A 21,862-nucleotide genomic window follows, 5' to 3' on the forward strand; every position below is an offset into this window, starting at 1 on the left:
CTGAAAGCTAAGAAAAAGGAGTATATCAAGGCTATATATTGTCACCCTGCTTATTTAACTTCTGTGCAGAGTACATCATGAGAAGCGCTGGGCTGGAAGAAGCACAAGATGGAATCAAGATTGCCTGAAGAAATATCAATAACCTCAGATATGCAGATGACACCACCCTTATGGCAGAAAGTGAAGAGGAACTAAAAAGCCTCCTGATGAAAGTGCAAGAGGAGAGTGAAAAAGTTGGCTTAAAGCTCAACATTCAGAAAACTAAGATCTTGGCATCTGGTTCCATCACTTCATGGCAAATAGATGGGGAAACAGTGGAAATAGTGTCAGACTTAATTTTGGGGGGCTCCAAAATCACTGCAGATGGTGATTGCAGCCGTGAAATTAAAAGACACCTACTCCTTGGAAGAAAACTTATGACCAACCTAGATAGCATATTGAAAAGCAGAGACATTCCTTTGCCAACAAAGGTCCATCTAGTCAAGGCTATGGTTTTTCCAGTGGTCATGTATGGATGTGAGAGTTGGACTGTGAAGAAGGCTGAGCATCAAAGAATTGATGCTTTTGAACTGTGGTGTTGGAGAAGACTCTTGAGAGTCCCTTGGACTGCAAGGAGATCCAACCAGTCCATTCTAAAGGAGATCAGTCCTGGTTGTTCCTTGGAAAGACGGATGCTAAAGCTGAAACTCCAATACTTCAGCCACCTCATGAGAAGAGTTGACTCATTGGAAAAGACTCTGATGCTGGGAGGGATTGGGGGCAGGAAGAGAAGGGGACGACAGAGAATGAGATGGCTGGATGGCATCACCAACTCGATGGATGTGAGTTTGGGTGAACTCTGGGAGTTGGTGATGGACAGGGAGGCCTCGTGTGCTGCAATTCATGGGGTTGCAAAGAGTCAGACATGACTGAACTGAAAAGCTAAGGACCAATGAGGAAATTATTTTCAGAGAGCAGAATTAAAGTTTAATCAAGTAACTCACCCTCTCTCCATGGTAGGGGACTTCCTAAGGCCTTCCAAGTAGGGTTTCAGAATTGTCATGTGCTAGTGAACACTGTGCATCTCCCAGTATTACCTGCCCATTTTGAAATGGGAGTTTTAATTATATTTTTTTTTACATCTGTGATCCACTACTGTAATTAGGCTAATCCCAAAACTGAGTTCTACCTTCTCTTCTCTCAGTCATTTGCCAATTACAGTGGGGGAGGGGGATGTTGGTCTGGTGGGGGATTCCTCTAGGAGGTGGTGTGGCTTCTAGATAGAAGAAACCTAGTCACCTGAATGGAGCAGATCCTGTCCCACCATTTGCACTGGATTCTAACATGAGCAAGAAAAAAGAAATTCTTTACTGTGCTAAAGCACTGAGACTTTTGTTATAATACTCGTTACAAATGTTCTTTGTTGCAATATTTAGACTACTGTGAATAATGCAGAGGCCATTCTATTAATCTAAACTTGTGGCCTTGATTACTATAGTAGTGACATAAAGAATAAGAAGCAATAGCATAGTTTAATGGTAGAATCAATGTTTTTGTAGACCAGGGACTGTGAGAGCAGAATAAAGGGGAAAGAAAGGTCTAGCTTCTTATCTTGGGTTGAAATGGATGGAAGTTTGGACAGTACTCCTAGGACAATCCAATGAAGTTGTCTGACAGAGGCAATTTGGAGACAAAGAACTTGGGACAGAGGTCTGAACATGAGGCACAGGGGAAAGAGTAATGGTGGATAGAATTTGTTGGAAAGATAGTTCAGTGGGAGAAGAGCACAGAGGTCATTTAATTAACAATATAGAGAGAATAGTCTATCAAACAAGAGTGATAATGAACAATAAGGAAGGGAGAAAATGGCAGAAAGGGGTAGATCAAACTGTTTTCTCATTTGGTTTCTGGGAAGACTGATGAAATGGTTGAGTCAAATATTACAAAGATATTAAATATGATAAGAGCTAAATATTAAATTTTAAAGCTAAGTGTACTGGTGAACTTCATGAAGATAATTTTAAAGGAGCATTGATGTAAAATTCATACCATTTTAGGATAAGTGTCTTATGATTTTATGGATGAAAATGCAGACTGAAGATGTTAGATCATGACCAAAGTCCACAGTACATGTTGGAGCTTGGCTTTGTTCTTTTGCCTATCCGGTACCACAGCCCACACTCCTTCATTCTTCCAAACTGAGCCAGAAAAGGGCACTTCATTAAGATGCTGATTCAGATATAATTTTTAAAGCATGATAAAATAGAAGGTTTCTAGCAATCATAAGGATCAATATGTATTTTCAGAGATAAATGTGTAGGGAGGTTGCTAATTCTTATAGTTCCCAAGAAAGGGTTTCTCCTCTTCCCTCCCTCTTATTTCTCTTAAGTTGATTATATTTTCAACTGGAGTTAAATTGTATAATATGGGTATATCAGTGTCATATTTTTAAAAATAGGGGTTTTTTTTAGTTTTATTTATTTTTTTTTGAAAAAAATTTTTATTAATTAATTTATTTATTTAAATTTTAAAATCTTTAATTCTTACATGCGTTCCCAAACATGAACCCCCCTCCCACCTCCCTCCCCATAACATCTCTCTGGGGCATCCCCATGCACCAGCCCCAAGCATGCTGTATCCTGCGTCAGACATAGACTGGCGATTGGATTCTTACATGATAGTATACATGTTAGAATGCCATTCTCCCAAATCATCCCACCCTCTCCCTCTCCCTCTGAGTCCAAAAGTCCGTTATACACATCTATGTCTTTTTTGCTGTCTTGCATACAGGGTCGTCATTGCCATCCTTCTAAATTCCATATATATGTGTTAGTATACTGTATTGGTGTTTTTCTTTCTGGCTTACTTCACTCTGTATAATCGGCTCCAGTTTCATCCATCTCATCAGAACTGATTCAAATGAATTCTTTTTAATGGCTGAGTAATACTCCATTGTGTATATGTACCACAGCTTTCTTATCCAGTCATCTGCTGATGGACATCTAGGTTGTTTCCATGTCCTGGCTATTATAATCAGTGCTGCGATGAACATTGGGGTACATGTGTCTCTTTCAATTCTGGTTTCCTCGGTGTGTATGCCCAGCAGTGGGATTGCTGGGTCACATGGCAGTTCTATTTCCAGTTTTTTAAGGAATCTCCACACTGTTCTCCATAGTGGCTGTACTAGTTTGCATTCCCACCAACAGTGTAGGAGGGTTCCCTTTTCTCCACACCCACTCCAGCATTTATTGCTTGCAGATTTTTGGATCGCAGCCATTTTGACTGGTGTGAAGTGGTACCTCATTGTGGTTTTGATTTGCATTTCTCTGATAATGAGTGATGTTGAGCATCTTTTCATGTGTTTGTTAGCCATCCGTATGTCTTTTTTGGAGAAATGTCTATTTAGTTCTTTGGCCCATTTTTTGATTGGGTCGTTTATTTTTCTGGAATTGAGCTGCATAAGTTGCTTGTATATTTTTGAGATTAGTTGTGTGTCAGTTGCTTCATTTGCTATTATTTTCTCCCATTCAGAAGGCTGTCTTTTCACCTTGCTTATATTTTCGTTTGTTGTGCAGAAGCTTTTAATTTTAATTAGATCCCATTTGTTTATTTTTGCTTTTATTTCCAGAATTCTGGGAGGTGGATCATAGAGGATCCTGCTGTGATTTATGTCAGAGAGTGTTTTGCCTATGTTCTCCTCTAGGAGTTTTATAGTTTCTGGTCTTACATTTAGATCTTTAATCCATTTTGAGTTTATTTTCGTGTGCGGTGTTAGAAAGTGATCTAGTTTCATTCTTTTACAAGTGGTTAACCAGTTTTCCCAGCACCACTTGTTCAAGAGATTGTCTTTAGTCCATTGTATATTCTTGCCTCCTTTGTCAAAGATAAGGTGTCCATATGTGTGTGGATTTATCTCTGGGCTTTGTATTTTGTTCCATTGATCTATATTTCTGTCTTTGTGCCAGTACCATACTGTTTTGATGACTGTGGCTTTGTAGTAGAGCCTGAAGTCAGGCAAGTTGATTCCTCCAGTTCCATTCTTCTTTCTCAAGATTGCTTTGGCAATTCGAGGTTTTTTGTATTTCCATACAAATCTTGAAATTATTTGTTCTAGTTCTGTGAAAAATATGGCTGGTAGCTTGATAGGGATTGCATTGAATTTGTAAATTGCTTTGGGTAGTATACTCATTTTCACTATATTGATTCTTCCAATCCATGAACATGGTATATTTCTCCATCTATTAGTGTCCTCTTTGATTTCTTTCATCAGTGTTTTATAGTTTTCTATATATAGGTCTTTAGTTTCTTTAGGTAGATATATTCCTAAGTATTTTATTCTTTTCGTTGCAATGGTGAATAGAATTGTTTCCTTAATTTCTTTTTCTACTTTCTCATTATAGTGTATAGGAATGCAAGGGATTTCTGTGTGTTGATTTTATATCCTGCAACTTTACTATATTCATTGATGAGCTCTAGTAATTTTCTGGTGGAGTCTTTAGGGTTTTCTATGTAGAGGATCATGTCATCTGCAAACAGTGAAAGTTTTACTTCTTCTTTTCCAATTTGGATTCCTTTTATTTCTTTTTCTGCTCTGATTGCTGTGGCCAAAACTTCCAGAACTATGTTGAATAGTAGCGGTGAAAGTGGGCACCCTTGTCTTGTTCCTGACTTTAGGGGAAATGCTTTCAATTTTTCACCCTTGAGGATAAAGTTTGCTGTGGGTTTGTCATATATAGCTTTTATTATGGTGAGGTATGTTCCTTCTATTCCTGCTTTCTCAAGAGTTTTTATCATAAATGGATGTTGAATTTTGTCAAAGGCCTTCTCTGCATCTATTGAGATAATCATATGGTTTTTATTTTTCAATTTGTTAATGTGGTGAATTACATTGATTGATTTGTGGATATTGAAGAATCCTTGCATCCCTGGGATAAAGCCCACTTGGTCATGGTGTATGATCTTTTTAATGTGTTGTTGGATTCTGATTGCTAGAATTTTGTTAAGGATTTTTGCATCTATGTTCATCAGTGATATTGGCCTGTAGTTTTCTTTTTTTGTGACATCTTTGTCAGGTTTTGGTATTAGAGTGATGGTGGCCTCATAGAATGAGTTTGGAAGTTTACCTTCCTCTGCAATTTTCTGGAAGAGTTTGAGTAGGATAGGTGTTAGCTCTTCTCGAAATTTTTGGTAGAATTCAGCTGTGAAGCCGTCTGGACCTGGGCTTTTGTTTGCTGGAAGATTTCTGATTACAGTTTCAATTTCCATGCTTGTGATGGGTCTGTTAAGATTTTCTATTTCTTCCTGGTTCAGTTTTGGAAAATTGTACTTTTCTAAGAATTTGTCCATTTCTTCCACGTTGTCCATTTTATTGGCATATAATTGCTGATAGTAGTCTCTTATGATCCTTTGTATTTCTGTGTTGTCTGTTGTGATCTCTCCATTTTCATTTCTAATGTTATTGATTTGATTTTTCTCTCTTTGCTTCTTGATGAGTCTGGCTAATGGTTTGTTAATTTTATTTATCCTTTCAAAGAACCAGCTTTTGGCTTTGTTGATTTTTGCTATGGTCTCTTTTGTTTCTTTTGCATTTATTTCTGCCCTAATTTTTAAGATTTCTTTCCTTCTATTAACTCTGGGGTTCTCCAATTCTTCCTTTTCTAGTTGCTTTAGGTGTAGAGTTAGGTTATTTGACTTTTTTCTTGTTTCTTGAGGCATGCCTGTATTGCTATGAACTTTCCTCTTAGCACTGCTTTTATAGTGTCCCACAGGTTTTGGGTTGTTGTGTTTTCATTTTCATTAGTTTCTATGCATATTTTGATTTCTTTTTTGATTTCTTCTGTGATTTGTTGGTTCTTCAGAAGTGTGTTGTTCAACCTCCATATGTTGGAATTTTTAATAGTTTTTCTCCTGTAATTGAGATCTAATCTTAATGCATTATGGTCAGAAAAGATGCTTGGAATGATTTCGATTTTTTTGAATTTATCAAGTTTAGATTTATGGCCCAGGATGTGGTCTATCCTGGAGAAGGTTCCATGAGCACTTGAAAAAAAGGTGAAATTCATTGTTTTGGGGTGAAATGTCCTATAGATATCAATTAGGTCTAACTGATCTAATGTATCATTTAAACTTTGCGTTTCTTTGTTAATTTTCTGTTTAGTTGATCTGTCCATAGGTGTGAGTGGGGTATTAAAGTCTCCCACTATTATTGTGTTATTATTGATTTCCCCTTTCATACTTGTTAGCATTTGTCTTACATATTGTGGTGCTCCTATATTGGGTGCATATATATTTATAATTGTTATATCTTCTTCTTGGATTGATCCTTTGATCATTATGTAGTGGCCTTCTTTGTCTCTTTTCACAGCCTTTGTTTTAAAGTCTATTTTATCGGATATGAGTATTGCCACTCCTGCTTTCTTTTGGTCTCTATTTGCGTGGTATATCTTTTTCCAGCCCTTCACTTTCAGTCTGTTTGTGTCCCTTGTTTTGAGGTGGGTCTCTTGTAAGCAGCATATAGAGGGGTCTTGTTTTTGTATCCATTCAGCCAGTCTTTGCCTTTTGGTTGGGGCGTTCAACCGATTTACATTTAAGGTAATTATTGATAAGTATGATCCCATTACCATTTACTTTATTGTTTTGGGTTCGGGTTTATACACCCTTTTCGTGTTTCCTGTCTAGAGAATATCCTTTAGAATTTGTTGGAGAGCTGGTTTGGTGGTGCTGAATTCTCTCAGCTTTTGCTTGTCTGTAAAGCTTTTGATTTCTCCTTCGTATTTGAATGAGATCCTTGCTGGGTACAGTAATCTGGGCTGTAGGTTATTGTCTTTCATCACTTTAAGTATGTCTTGCCATTCCCTCCTGGCCTGAAGCGTTTCTATTGAAAGATCAGCTGTTATCCTTATGGGAATCCCCTTGTGTGTTATTTGTTGTTTTTCCCTTGCTGCTTTTAATATTTGTTCTTTGTGTTTGATCTTTGTTAATTTGATTAATATGTGTCCTGGGGTGTTTCGCCTTGGGTTTATCCTATATGGAACTCTCTGGGATTCTTGGACTTGGGTGATTATTTCCTTCCCCATTTTAGGGAAGTTTTCAACTATTATCTCCTCAAGGATTTTCTCATAATCTTTCTTTCTGTCTTCTTCTTCTGGGACTCCTATAATTCGAATGTTGGAGCGTTTCATATTGTCCTGGAGGTCTCTGAGATTGTCCTCGTTTCTTTTAATTCGTTTTTCTTGTTTCCTCTCTGATTCATTCATTTCTACCATTCTATCTTCTATTTCACTAATCCTATCTTCTGCCTCCGTTATTCTACTATTTGTTGCCTCCAGAGTGTTTCTGATCTCATTTATTGCGTTATTCATTATATTTTGACTCTTTTTTATTTCTTCTAGGTCCTTGTTAAACCTTTGTTGCATCTTCTCAATCCTTGTCTCTAGGCTATTTATCTGTGATTCCATTTTGATTTCAAGATTTTGGATCATTTTCACTATCAATATTCGGAATTCCTTCTCAGGTAGATTCCCTACTTCTTCCTCTTTTGTTTGGTTTGGTGGGCAACTCTCCTGTTCCTTTACCTGCTGAGTATTCCTCTGTCTCTTCATCTTGGTTATATTGCTGCGTTTGGGGTGGCCTTTTTATATTCTGGTAATTTGTGGAGTTCTCTTTATTATGGAGCTTCCTCACTATGGGTGGGGTTCTATCAGTGGCTTGTCAAGGTTTCCTGGTTAGGGAGGCTTGTGTTGGGGTTCTGGTGTGTGGAGCTGGGTTTCTTCTCTCTGGAGTGCAGTGGAGTGACCAGTAATGGGTTATGAGACGTCAAAGGTTTTGGAGTAATTTTGAGCTGCCTGTATATTGAAGCTCAGGGGAGTGTTCCTGTGTTGCTGGAGAATTTGAGTGGTATGTCTTGTTTTGGAACTTGTTGGCCCTTGGGTGGAGCTTGGTTTCAGTGTAGATATGGAGGCATTTGATGAGCTCCTATTGCTTAATGTTCCCTGAATTCAGGAGTTCTCTGATGTTTTCAGGCTTTGGACTTAAGCCTCCTGCTCCTGGTTTTCAGTTTTATTTTTACAGTAGCCTCTAGATTTATCCATCTATACAGCACCGATGATAAAACATCTAGGTTAAAGATGAAAAGTTTCTCCACATTGAGGGACACCCAGAGAGGTTCACTGAGTTACAAGGAGAAGAGAAGAGGGAGGGGGTAGTTAGAGGTGACTGGAATGAGATGTGGTGAGATCAAAAGAGGAGAGAGCAAGCTAGCCAGTAGTCACTTCCTTATGTGCGCTCTATAGTCTGGACCGCTCAGAGGTATTTACGGAGTTATACAGGGAAGAGGAGAGGGAGGAAGTAGACAGAGGTGGCCAGGAGGATAAGAGAGAGGAATGAGAAGGAGAGAGACAAATCCTGCCAGTAACCAGTTCCTTAGGTGTTCTCCACCGTCTGGAACACACAGAGATTCACAGAGTTGGATAGAGAAGAGATGGGGGAGAAAAGAGACAGAGGCCACCTGGTGGAGAAAAAGGAGAGTCCAAAGGAGGAGAGAGTGGTCAAGCCAGTAATCTCGCTCTCAGGTAAACTTGGGTAGTGAAGTTTGGGTTTTTAAATGTACAAAATTGACACCAAAAACCTAAGAGCAAAGATTAAAAATCTAGAGTAGAGGTTGGATTTTCAAAAATACAATATTAAAGAAATGAAGCAGAAGGAAAAAGGAAGAAAAAAAAAAAAGAATTATTAAAAAAAAAAAAACCCACCAACAACCATCCAAAGACTATATATGGTGTTTGCCTTAAAAAAAAAAATCTTTTTTTTAAAAATAGTAATAGTAGGTTTTAGAAATAAAAATTAGAGGAGAAATAGAAGACTTAACAGTTAAAAAAAAAGAAAAAAAAAGAAAAACAAAGGAATGATTTTAAAAATAGTAAAAATATATCTGGCCCTTCTCTGATGTTGTGGGCCGTGTGGGATCACTTCCAAGGTGGTTCCCTCTGTTTAACTTCTTCTGTTTGCTGGTTTTTAAGGCTCACTAGTTCAGTCGCGCTGTGGGGAGGAGGGATGCTGCAAACAAATAGCACTGTCGTGTGCACACAGTGTCTCAGCCCCGCTTGACCTGTCCCTTCTCGCGGCACACAAACCGTTCTGGCTCTACGATGCTCAGCCGGGAACCATCTGGGGCTGGCCCTAGGCTGCGTGCACTTCCCCGGTCCAAGCCGCTCAGGTTCGGCGCTTAGAACACAGGATGTACCATATGCTAAAATAACTTTTTCCTAAAGCTATAATATCTAAGTAAGTTGACTGACAAACTGTTCTCTCTCTAAAGTCTTTATAAAACTTAATTAGCAAGATCAAAGGCTACAAAAATTTAACAGCCACCTTCACATTTACCAGATGCCTTGTTAGTAATTTTGTATTTAAGGTATAATCTCTAAACAAGCCAAAAATGGAGCCAAATGTTTTTTAGGAGATAGTTAATATAATTTTTTTCTTTAATAAACTTAATAGAAACCCCTAAATGCTGTCATAGAGCACTATTCAAAATAAGCTCCTTAGCAAAATAAATGAAAGACATGTAGAAACCTGAAGAAGCATTTATTCTTGAGAGCCAAGGTGTCTGCAAATCTTATGTAGGTAAATCTCACTTTCTTTCATTTCATAAAGAAATTTTGTGTGAAATGAAGGCAAGTAATTGGCATCACTTGAATCCATTATTCATTAAATTTTACTATTTTGTACAAAGGAAACTTTCTTGGCATGTACTGATTTCCTAATCTGGAATGCCAGCTAAAATATTTTCATTAAGATGTACTATTTTTAGCAGTAAAGAACCTTCCAATTTGGGACTCAGCACATTCAATTTGGGGTATACATAAAGCCAAGAATAAATACAGTCAGCATTCTTAAACATAAACCTTGATACTGCCTTACTTCAGCTGCAGTTTTGGATAGCATAATTGAGTATTATTTATCCCCTTTGCTTTTCTATAGCAACTGCTTCTGTGCAACTTAGGTGTTTGGTTGAAATGCCTTAGTAGAATAGAAAAGAAGTATTTATACTTTTTCTGAAGGTTGTGTTGTAATGATAAGGAATGGAGAAATGGCCTGTCTTGTATGAAAGACTAAAAATATATCTCTTTATATGTGTACAAATGTGTGCACCTACATGGGTGATGCATGTCCCATTTTAAAGACATTAAGTCTCATCAGATTACCCATATGCTCTTAAAACAGAGTGGCAGATGATAATCTCATTTTAAAATGTGTTAATTGAGAGGAAACAATTTAAAAAGGAAAAAGAAATATGCGGTCACATCTTGAAAAATCCGTATTATTTTTAAATTGCACATGTGGATCTTAGTAAAATATTAGTAGAAAAATGTAGCTGTCAGATAACTATTATACATGCTACATAAGAGTTAGGATAGCAGGGTATACTTCTCATTTTAAGAGACAGTATTTTGAAACTCAAACTGCCACATAGGAAATCTAAACAATCCCCTCCCTCCCAAAACAAACCTGAAACAGTTTATGAAAAAACTAAACGAAGATTATTTTTGCTTCCAAACCAAGCTTATTTCTTTAGCAATGTTAAAACATCTTTCTTGGTTGTTCTCATCAAGACTAAAATGTATGCTGGTCTAACAATGAATTCAGATGGTCCCAAAACTTTTGTACTTATGAAATTGAGTATCTGAAGAGGTCTAAATTTTAGAGAATGTTTTCAGAGTCTGCTGTATTATATGCTGGCATCACGGCTTCTGAATCTCTTGTCAAGTGTTAGGACTGTTTAATACAACTTATAAAACCAGTGAAAACAGAAAATTTCACATTTTAAGCTACATATTCCTAAAATATTTGAACAATAAACATGTTTTGTGTGGAGATGAAACAGTAAGGCTGGAACTTTGGTTTTTAAAATTAGAATAGTTGTCTTTTGCAGTATCAGTTATATACAGTAAAAGTGAAATATTTGGTGATTTTATAATACTAATTGTATTCATTCATTCATTGAACAAGTATGAATTATTTACTTTGTGACGTTATTATACTTATATTCCTAGATGTATAACAAATGGTTAGCTGCTTAACATTTTCTGGCATTTCAGGACTAATTCTTAATGTCCCTCTGAAGTGAGACCATTTGTAGCATATACACAGCAAAAGAAAAACAAAACAAAAAGTATGTCAATGAATAACAAAAACTACTATTTAACTGGGTTGGGATCAAAGGTTGTTAGTGCTGTTGACCCATAACTATCTGAAAAAACCCCCAAAATGTCAGGCTGACCTCTCTCTCATGACTGGGTGAATACCAAGTGACAGTGGTTTGTTCTGGGTGCACGTCCAAGCATTTGGATGTCTGTCCCACATTTTTAGTTAAGAGTTCTCTTCTTCTATTAACATAGTTTAGAAAAACATAAGAGTGACTTTTATAGACCACTCGTGGTTCTATTTTTATCATATTAAAGAAATGAAAGCAGCCCATTTTTTGGAAGGTACTTCCTTTTCTTAAGTTCACATGGGGTTGAAGTATGTCAGTTATTTATGAATTGCTGTTGATAGCAGGAATACAAATACTGTGAATTCAGAACTTGAGAGATAGGAAATAAATTATTATGGGCTGTGACACACTCTGTGAAAGGCAGAAATGGGTAATGTGGAGATAGTAACAGGGGGCAGAGGGGAGAAGAAGGGCCAAGAAGAATCTCTCTCAGAAGGTAACATATACACTGTGGTCTGAAGGATGAAAAGTCATAGGAAGGGCTAGGAAAAGAGCCTTCTAGGGAGAGAAAACTGAAAGCCTAGGACTACGCAGGAAGGAGGGTAGCTGAAAGTCCCCTAGGAAGGATCTGTCTGACTTAGAAGATCTTGTCTCTAATGGAGAATTCCCTGAGATCAAGAAGGAGAGCCTAGGTTATGCCACAGTAACTAACCGTCCCCTCTGTCAGCCGCTGTAATTAACCAGATGGATTTCTCACTCACTCAGTCTACCTGTTGCAGGTTGGCCAGCGCGCTGGTCCGCCTCCTTCTCACTCCACGACGCACACTGACAGATCAGTCACTATCCGGAACGCAGCACTTACAGTGGCAGAGTCAAAAGAGAAAGCATTGCACATTGAGTATAGGCTCTTTAGACTTCCACACACATCACTTCCACTCTCATTTCATTGGTCAAAGACACTAACCTCAAATCACAAAGAAGTGTAATTCTCCAGCGTCCCCAGAAGAGGAGTGGAACTGGGAGTGTTGATGAGCATAGAACTATCTCCTCTGAGAAGTCCCTGAACAAGCTGGAATTTTATGTAGAAGTGTGTGTGTGTGTGTGTCTGACACAATAACAATTAAAAACTGCTGGACCAGTTGAAACTGTCATGTAAACAACTAATTGCCATACAAGGCAATTTGCAGCATGAGTGAGAGGCTGAAATGATTAAAGAATTGTGGGTTTGTTTGTATGCATGCAAGCGTATGCATGATGATGAGGAAAGAAGTTGAGCAAATTTGTAGACCGAAGGGTAGAAGCCAGAGAGCACGGAGTGATGGATCAAAGACCAACATGTGAAGGGAAATGACTGATGTCAGGAGGTCCCCACAAGATGGCTGAGGAGATGTGTCCAATGTCTTATAGAAGCGCCAACTTGGAGGATGAGGAAAGATGACTCTTCTCTGATTTAGGAGGAAGGGAGGGAAAAGATGGGCAACCCTGTGGGTGTCAGGCAGGCTGCAGGCAGAAGGGAAAGAGAGGGCTTCTGTTTTGTTTTTGAGAACGAGGGGATCTCTGAGCATGTTGAAAGGTTAGGACAGCTGTAGGGAAATCTGAAACGGAGCTGACTCGGGACAAACACAAGGACTGCCAGTAGCCCTGGGGGCCCAGCCACTGCTGGGGATCATAGATTTGTTGCTGTGCCAGTAAATAGAATTATGGGATTTTTCTTTCCCTGCCCAGCTGCCTGGAAGCAGGAGTGGAGAGTTAGTGGTAGAAGTGACCCAGGGCTGGGGATTGGCAGAGCAGGTGTAGCAATGTGTTTTGCTGATAATCTGAAGTTTAAGACTCTCTGGTTAGGGAAAAAGGACTACTTTTACTTTCACAAAAATCAGTCAGTCAAGAATGGCGAGAAGGAGGTTTACAACTAAAGTTACTCTTTGTGAGTTGTAATCCTCAATCCCGGTATGATTTGTTTTGAGCTGACAGCGGATAGAACTGTCTAGTCATGTGGTGGAAGGTAAGTGGCATAGCTCATCCCTCACTGTTTAAGTAAAATTAATCATGCTGCAGCCACCTAAAATTTTATGTGTTCTTAATACTCCCTGACTCCACTAGTAAAATCTGACAGAGGAAGGCAAGAGAAAAAAAACAAAGCTCCAAACACATAATTACATACTCAGACAGGATTGCTGACCTAAGCATCTTGCTATTAATTAGTATGTTGTAAATTTTGCTGCCTTGGCTGATACTGAGACATTGTATTTAGAGGAACCATTAAATGAGGACAAAAGGAAAACGCCTGGAGTAGCCTAGCTCCAGCACAGACTGCAGTCTGAAGTGGCATTGTATTGCATTTCTCTTTTCCCGCCTGCCAAATCCCTGAATTTCCCTGATTTGGGTGCCATTGCATCATAAGCATTTGATAAAAAGGTGTTGCTGTTCATGAAGGCTTCGTATGCATCCTGAAGGCAAACATAGCCGTGATCATCATTTTTGTGGTTTGTTGCACCAGCGTCCTTGAAATCTGTCATTTTGTTCTCCATTTGCTCAGAATGGAGGTTTTGTCTCTGACGCATCTTTTGATGATGGACAAGTGAGGTGAGCAAGCCAGGTCTTATCATCTAGAATTGCATTTGAGGCTGAAGTTCAATGCAACCACCTTTTGCATCCTTCCTCAACAGAAAGTCATCAAGAGACGAATAAGTTAATATTCTCAAATATATTGTTGCTGCAAATGGCTCCTCTCCAGAAAACCCTCTCTCAGAATTTCAGTTGTTGAAACTAGCAGGTTTTTTTCCCGGGAACTAAGATAAATTTCTCTTCGCTCTGGTCTGCCAACTTGTAGACTGTCTTCAGCTGAGGCAGAGCTGCCAGGATGAATAGCTGGAGAATCTATTCGACTCTCTATTTATTTTAGAGTATGATAATTTGAGGGAAAATTAAAATTGTCAGTTTTTCATTACACCCGAAAGCTCTCGGAGCCGGTTATCCCATCAGGCCTCACAAATACACTTCTGCAGAAAATTGTATAAACAGATGGAAAAGCCAGGAAGAAAAAGATTCATGTCTTGCCAGAGCCCACACAGTGTGTTCAGGGCTGAACTGGACACCAGAACCTCCTGACTGTTCTGACCAAGGTCTCCCCATTCCAGCCCCACAGCAGGGGAGCATGTGGGTGCTGGGGTCATGAAGTAACAGCTGGGCAAGGACTTGGTTAAGCAAGCGGCAAGGAGAATGGCTTTTAAGTACATACAAAAAGACCTACAGCAAGCTGTACCAGGAGCCCAGAGACTCTGAGTGTTCTGAGGACTGTCTGTTCATTTTTACATGCCGGGCCCCAGCTCAAATGCCTGGCATGTCCGTAGAAACCCAATCAGCGGTGAATGTATTTTGTCAAATTCAGAATCTTTAAAAATATAAGTCAGATAATCTCATTTCTATGCTCAAAATGCATTATGCCATGGCTTCCCATTTTCCTCCGAGTGAAAGTCAAAGCCCTGACCTGGACAGTCTGGCCTTGGCTGCCCCTCTGGCTGTGTTACCCATTCCCCCTTCTTTGCTGCCTCCTCCAGACCCCATCCTTTTACACCTTCTCTTACAGGGGACAGCTCACTTTGCACTGGCTGTTCTTCAGGCTTGGACTCTCATTCTACGGATGTAAAAGGCCACCTCTTTTATTTCAAGATTTTTCCCAAATGTCACTTTTCATAAAGTCATTCCCACTGCCCTTTTAAAAACTTGCAGCCCTTTCCTCGGCCCCCTGACCACACATACTCTTTATCTTCCTTAGTCTGCTTTCTTTCTTTCATAACCCTACTCAGCTGTTAACTCTTATTGACTGTCATTTACTATGTGTTAGGTTGTTTTATTATCGGTCTTCCTCTTGCTAGGATGTCCAGCTCTGCCAACAAGGGTGAGGCATTTTGTCTCTTTGGTTCACTGATATCCCTAGTGTTTCATCCAGCACCCCGACACCCAGGATGCTTTGTAAAAAAAAAAAAAAAGTGTTGAATGAATAAATGAATAGAACCGAATAGTGAAGCAAATGAGTGGGCAAGGAGTTGAAGAAGAGTGAAAATGACAAAGCATCACAGCCAAGTGTAAAGGTGACTGGACCATCAATTGTGATGAATTTAGAGAAATAAACACTCATTTTCACATTCAGAAAGCTTTTGCAACTTTCAGAGTCAAAGCTACAGACATCCAACCTAATAATTGTCAAGCCTTTTTTGTTAATGATGTGTAGTTCAATCTCTGGTAAATTTAGGCAGAAAAGCACGTGTATGACTGGTATTTCTCAAAGTGTGGTATGAGGCCCTCTGTATTAGGGTTGCTTGGTATCTATTCAAGTTCCTGAGCCTTATCTGGGTACTGAAAAATCGCTATGGATTAGATCCCCAAGTGATTCGAATGCATGCTAAACTTTGAAAATTGCAAATATACAGAAATTTATGGAAAACGATCAAACTGTAGTATAATGGGATTTCCTCCACTGTAGTGTAATTGTTCTATAAGATGTTGAAAATATTTCAGTTAAAAAAAATTCCATGAATTAATAAAGTAGGGTAACATTAAATTAAGGGATTTTTTTGGTAACAGGAATTCTCAAAATATTTTATAAGCTGACATCACGGAAAACTGCCAATGGTAGGATATGGTATGTAGTATACAGTTTGACTCCATCATGGGCATTTCTTTTTAAGTACCTCTTATTGAATCTTAGGGGAGAGGTTTTTCTTTAAATAAAAAGTCTGCACGTTACTGTTTGGAATAATACCTAAAATTCATTTTTGGTTCTAACAGTCTGTAATTCTCTATGATTCTGTTTTCTTTCTGGTTAAGTCCCCTTGGTTTATAATGTAACTGGGGCTTTTTAATCCCTTGAGAAAAAAGCATGCAATAGTATGTCTGGATTTCATGGTTCTCAGGTCTCACCCTTGCAGATGGAAGAGGTGTTTTGTATTTGTGTGCGTGTGCGTGTGCATGTGTGCACGCGTGCACGTGAGTGAGAGGGACCAAAGGATGAATGCTAGTTCAGAGAGGGCATACAGGCTAGCCTTTACATACAGTACTCCTGAATGAGTGGATCTGCTTGTTAAGGTCCAGTTTGGTAGGTTAGTAAGTGAGGGTGCTGTCCCTTGTGTGGTGGGTTGTATACTAGTGGCATGCACACATATAAACATCTTACTGGGTTTAAGTACGTGTGGGGCCTGGTTGTCCTGTGTTGATCACCACTCATCTATTCCTTCTGCCGCTTTCCATTCCTTTGGCGTGGCCCCTGGAAACAAGATAGGTTTGTGCCTGGAATAAACCGCTTTCTCCCCCTTTGAAAGCCGTTCGAGGTCTACGGCACATTACCTCTTTCTGTGTAATGGAAGTATCCACACATGGGCAATCGCTGTCCACAGATGTAATGAACCAAGTGGGAGGTAATGAGAAGTGACTGTTAACGCCATCTCCAGGGCCCCGTTCCTCCCACCACACAATTACACTGTGACCCTAGAGAAACAGAGAAGACAGTAGCATTCTCCGCCTTCCTAATGGTCTTAGAGCCAGCCCTTGCTGACCAGGGGGGAGCTGAAACACAGCGTTCTTCATTTGACAGTCCAGAGGCCATCCAAGGAAATATATGATGATAACATGGGAGGCAGTGCTATACACAGTCACACACTGTTTCCTTAGTTCCGACTTGGCCTCTTGCCTGAAAGATGCCAGCAGACTGAGATAGTCCTTCCCTGCTTCCCCCTGGCATGTGTTTTTGGGGTGAGAACTGTTACTTCTTTCATAAGAGTCCAGGAACAGGCTACTGGACAGAACTGCATTTTTGTTAGAGAAATACAGGCTGAAGATTTACCAGAAAAGCTCTTTTAAGTAATGATGATAAGTGCAGTGATAACAGCTCCTGAGTGCACCGTCTCACCAATCTTATTTCTGAGTTGCGTTTCACAGAGAGCTCTGATTATGATGTCCATTTCCACTGGCTTGTTCTTGTGGTGAGAGGGAGCCGGCAGGGTGGCAGAAAAGGTAGAAGGTTGCCCGCTGAGCTGATCATTAGAGAGGGAGCATACAGAGGGAAGCCTTTTAAAATTCCTTTCATTGTCTTCATTTTGCTGCTATAGCTGAGGCTTGCCCAGGCTGTGAGGGAAGTCGGCCAAGTGCTTGCTGCACAGTGAATGGGAGCAAGCTGGGCTGCTGTGTTGCCTGGCAAAGAGAGAATAGTGGTGCAGGCTGGCTGCGGGCGGCTTGGCTGCACCATTTTCCACTCCACCCCGCTCCCCTCCTCGCCCACGGCCTGCAGGAAGCCCCCAGGTGGCATTAGGGAGAATTAGCGTGCAAATCACAAGGCTTGCTAATTTCTCACCACTTCATTAGCTGACAGTTCGATGCAAGCCCTCTCCCGCCATTCACCTCATGTCCATGGCGCTGATGCTTCTCATCAGTGAAAACGGGGTTCAAACGTGTTGTGTCGACACGCTTGAGTGTTTGGCCGCCCCCCTCCCCACCAGTGCCTGCTACTTTCTTCTCTGACCCTGCTACTAGCAATTACTTCCTGGGATTTCTCTGCAATCTCCTCTTGGTTCAGACATGGGTTAGTATCACCAGGAACAGGTGGAAATTTCTCCGGATGCAGTTGTGTCTTTTTACAGAATAGGTTTAAAGATAAGTAGCTAAGAAAGGAAAAAAATAATACACTATGTTTAAAAGGACTTTTTCTCAGAGCATTACTAACAGCTAATAGTTTTTTAGTGTTTATCATGTACCAGGTATTGTTCTGAGCACTTTACAGTTTATTAAGTCCTGTTATTTCTATTTTATGCAAGGGGAAACTGAGGCACAGAGAGCTTAAGTTTATTGTCTAGGACATACAGCATTTGAATATAGATGATCAGGATCCAGGGGCCACACTCTAGGTATTTTGCTTTCATTAATCAATTACTTAGTTCCTGGAATTGTTCAGTAAAAATAAAGTACCAACTATGTGTCATTTACTATGCCAGAATTTCTTAGCTATCAATCCTTTGATTTTCATTTCCATCAATCAGAAGCTGTTTCTTGGAAACTTCCTATCTCTCCAGGGTTGTGCTCATGCAGTTATAAGAGAAATGCAGGGTATAATTTTGCCATTGAGAAATTTACAGATGTGTGGACCAGGGCTTGACAAACTTTTCTTTTTAAAGGGCCAAACAGTAAAATTATTTTTGGCAATAAAGGACATATGGTCTCTGTCCCACAGAAGTGAAAGCATCTATAGGCAATATATAAATAAATAAGCATGTCTATGTTCTAATGAAACTTGACAAACATGCGCAGCAGGCAAAATTTGGCTCATGGGCTGCCTGCTCTGAAGGATAAAAGAAGCCCTGATGGAATTGTATAGGGGTTCCCTTGTGGTTTAGGGATAAAGAATCTTGAAGTGCAGGAGATGTGAATTAGATCCCTGGGTCGGGAAGATCCCCTGGAGAATGAAATGGCAACCTACTCCACTATTCTTGCCTGAGAAATCCTGTGGACAGAGGAGCCTGGCGGGCTACCGTTCATGGGGTCACAAAGATTCGGACATGACTTAGTATCTATACAACAAGAACAAAGAGAAGCATATAGAGCAGCAAATAGTGATAGTGTGGCTAGAAGCAGGGCTGTGTGTTGCTGCCCGTTCCTGCCTGTGAGGACCACAAAGTGAAGTATCAGGGAGCAGAGATACTAGTGTGTGCTTTAGTCAGGCAAGAGGTGGAGCGTGACCTTTCCTATTTGATGGGAAGTATTTGATGAACGCCTGGGAAGTTGTTAGGTGGGTTTCATGAATCAGTTCCGTGGTTCTTATTATGATGGATAGCTGGCAAGTTGGTTGAGTGATTTCCTTTGTTGCTTCCTTCTTTGCTAACAGAACCTCAAATTTGTTTGGCAACACCACAGGTTCAGCTCTAAGCATTGACTCATCAGTGATTCAATTCAACTTTAATAGTAGTATTCTTTAATTTCCCAGACATTTGGCCCATTTCTGATCAATGAGATGCAGGGGATTCCTGTTGAGTGAAGTGGTGAGGGACTTTTCAAAAACCTTTTGCTTTTCTCATCCAAGGGACAGACAAAGCTAGTGCTGCACATCCCTTATGTTCTCCTTTCACCGCAGGAACACCGAGCTTCCCAGATGGTACTAGTGGTAAAGAACCTACCTGCCAATACATGAGACAAAAGAGACATGAGTTTGATTCCTTGGTTGGGAAGATCCCCTGGAGGAGGACATGGCAACCCACTCCAGTATTCTTGCCTGGAGGATCTCCTGGACAGAGGAGCCTGGCAGGCTACAGTCTGCAGGGTCACAGAGTCACACATGACTGAAATGGCTTAGCATGCACACATGGGAACACCAAGAGAAGTTGTGACAGTCATTCTGGGACTTGGAAGGAGCAGATCCACATGTTGAGGCCAGGTATGGGGGCCAGAGAAAAAGAGCCAGGACCTCTGATGATGCCACTGAGCTACTGCACAGGTGCTGGGCTGCCGACCCCCAGCCTCCTCAAGAGCTCACTAGATGTTTTTATTGCTTTGTTGTTCAGTCACTAAGTCCAACTTTATTGCTCTAAGTCACTGTTAATTGAATAAAAAAATGTGTCTCCAAATTTTTTATGAGAAGTAACAAAGAATGAGTTACTTCTAGAAGTTCCCTATTTCCTTAGATATTTCAGAAAGTTGTATGAAATCAGATAAGAATTGCTTCTAATACTTTTCAATACATTTCATTTTCTTGATAATTTCCTTCTCTACAATATGCTAATTAGGAAAGAAAATATATTACTGAAGCATAGTCACTCATTTTTATTTAAAGGCATAAATGTCTTAAGATGTGTACAAGGGGATCATAGTTCTTGTGCATGGGTAATTGTTTCTTGCTAGATGTCAGAATTCAGTTTCAGTTCAGTCACTCAGTCGTGTCCGACTTTGCAACCCCATGGACTGTAGCACACTAGGCTTCCCTGTACATCACCAACCCCAGAGGTTGCTCAAACTCACATCCATTGTGTTGATTATTCCATCTAACAATCTCGTCCTCTGTCATCCCCTTCTTCTGCCTTCAATCTTTCCAAGACTTGGGGTCTTTTCCAATGAGTCAGTTCTTTGCATCAGGTGGCTAAAGTATTGGAGTTTCAGCTTCAGCATCAGTTCTTCCAATGAATATTCAGGACTGATTTTCTCTAAGATTGGCTGGTTTGATCTCCTTGCAGTCCAATGGATTCTCAAGAGTCTTTTCCAACACCACAGTTCAAAAGCATCAATTCTTCAGCACTCAGCTTTCTTTAGAGTCCAACTATCACATCCCTACATGACTACTGGAAAAACCATAGCCTTGACTAGATGGACCTTTGTCGGTAAAGTAATGTCTCTGCTTTTTAATATGCTGTCGAGGTTGATCATAGCTTTTCTTTCAAGGATCAAGCATCTTTTAAGTTCATGATTGCAGTCACCATCTGCAGTGATTAGCAGTATGTGTTTTTTTTTTGCTTTATTTTTCTAACTTTTCTACAGAAAATATATAAACAGAAAAAAATTTAAATGACTCTTGGAAAAAACCAAAATAATTTTGTTCCTAATGCAAGCTTCTTTCCTGGCTTCCACTATTTTTCTCTTTGTTTTTCTTTTGGTTTTCTAAGCTAACCTCTTATGAATTTTCTTTTGCATATTATTGTTTTTTGTTTGTTTTAAAACCATTGTCTTTCTAGACATATTCTGTTTTAATGCAGTGTTTAGTATGATGCTGCAAGTATAAATTATGTCTTTGAAGTTGGAGTCTTGTGTTATAGTCATTCATTTATTTAACAGTTATTTTCATGTTGATAGTTTATGTTTTGGAGAAGGTGATGGCACCCCACTCCAGTACTCTTGCCTGGAAAATCCCATGGACAGAGGAGCCTGGTAGGCTGCGGTCCATGGGATCACGAAAAGTTGGACACAACTGAGTGACTTCACTTTCACTTTTCACTTTCATGCATTGGAGAAGGAAATGGCAACCCACTTCAGTGTTCTTGCCTGGAGAATCCCAGGGACGGGGGAGCCTGGTGGGCTGCCGTCTATGGGGTCGCAGAGTCAGACACGACTGAAGCGACTTAGCAGCAGTTTATTGGTGTATATTCTTGTCTGGATGGTGGACTCCTTTAGGGGAGCTACTCTGTCATTGCAGTTCCCCTAGTGTCCAGCCCTATGTTACTCTTTTCAACAGCCATACATAGACCTGCAGTAAGGGCTGTGGCCACATGAATTGCATGCTCAGTTACATGTTTTCTGTGCAGAATGCCTGAACATGCCCTCTCTCTCGTCACACCTTATCCTGACTGTCTGTTCTGACCAATGCACTGACCGTGCTTCTTTTTACCTTCCTCCCCTCCTTGCAGCAAAGACTTCCCTGGTGGCTCAGATGGTAAAGCGTCTGTCTACAATGAGGGAGATCCAGGTTTGATCCCTGGGTTGGGAAGATACCCTGGAGAAGGCAATGGCAGCCCACTCCAGTACTCTTGCCTGGGAAATCCCATGGACGGAGGAGCCTGATAGACTACAGTCCATGGGGTCGCGAAGAGTCAGACACGACTGAGCGACTTCACTTTCCCCCTTGTGGAGCCCTCGCCCCTTTTCTTTTCTAGCCCTTCTTGTCTGTGTGGCCTCCCGAACTTTCTTACTTTGAAAACAAGA

The sequence above is a fragment of the Budorcas taxicolor genome, chromosome 6 (genome assembly GCF_023091745.1).
Source record: "Budorcas taxicolor isolate Tak-1 chromosome 6, Takin1.1, whole genome shotgun sequence".
Lineage (NCBI taxonomy): Eukaryota > Metazoa > Chordata > Mammalia > Artiodactyla > Bovidae > Budorcas > Budorcas taxicolor.